We start from the raw sequence: 1,331 nt of genomic DNA on the forward strand, positions 1-1,331 counted from the left end.
TCATCCTCAAATGTTTCCTTTCTTACTCTAGGGACGTAACCACTCGGTACACGTTTTCGAAAAAATCGATTTTGGGGGTGAAATCTATTTAATTTCACCACCAATTTTCTTCACATGCAAGAAACTGACATGCTTTTCGTCCATAAATAATTTCACTTCTTAATTTTACCAGGAAACAACATTTCAGTCTTGAGTATATATCGAGGGGGAAATATGTACACAGGCGAAAGAGGAAATCGTGACACCGGTAGTGGGTGCCACTCAAACGTGAGAGAACAAACCGCCGGGTCTGATTCGTTGAAAATAATACAAATCTCAGTTTTAACCAATCCAACACCGCGGCTGCCTCCCACCCGGCTGGTCAATTTCTCGTGCACCTCGGCCCTGTTATCTGTACCCGCACTTCTGATAAGCTCCCACCCCCGGGTAGGTAGAGATTGTCTCGAAAATGTAGGTTATCTTTTGGCCTATCAGGTATGATACAGTCTAAACACGATCACGAGGTTTGGATTACCAACGGGATGTGACGGTTTGAAGTGTCCGTGGTTTCCTTCACGTGAAAAGGACATGCAACGTGAAGTGGGCTTTCTTTCAACAAGGGGGCTGTTTTGAGGCAGGCTGTAACACACATTGATACCTCCCCAAGCCCGTCTGCTCGATATGCCTAGACGTGACAAAGAGTTTAAACCACAGAGGTCTCCCCCCCCCCTTCCCCCCATTAAAAACAAATCTGAAAGAATCAGATCCTAAAAGGGAGGGAGCCTTTAAATAATGGTAAATTTACACAAATCTCTGTTCATACCCAGCCGGGGCTTCGCCCTGTTTCACATGCCCCTGATAACTTTGCCGTGAGGTAGTAAAACTGAATTCCTGTCTTATAATTGTATTTTTGGTATTCTGATAGACACTTCGGCAAATCTCAGTGGATAGTCTCACACCACCCTATTTCAGACATGGGGTCCTACTGCTACGGAAGTATAACGATCGGGAATATATATACGTACAGCAACAAAATCCATGTGCTTCTGGTTCCGGTCAACAATCAACTTGAGCACTGAGACGGTCTTTCCCCCGCTATCAAACAATTCCAAATGTATTTACCACTGCTTGTCAACTCTAAAGATGTTTCGAAATTGTCCCACTGTGCTTATTTTCCGACGAAACAGAATATGACAATACAATTTCTGTCCTTTGTCCTTGAACACAACAAAATCTCCAAAAGTGTTTTGATGTATAAATAGAATATTTGTATTCATAGTTAATATGTAAAGCGCGAAGAGCATATGTTACTGTAGTTCGCGCTATATAAGCTCTCACTCTCTCTCTCTCTC

This window comes from Littorina saxatilis, unplaced genomic scaffold (genome assembly GCF_037325665.1).
Source record: "Littorina saxatilis isolate snail1 unplaced genomic scaffold, US_GU_Lsax_2.0 scaffold_1940, whole genome shotgun sequence".
Lineage (NCBI taxonomy): Eukaryota > Metazoa > Mollusca > Gastropoda > Littorinimorpha > Littorinidae > Littorina > Littorina saxatilis.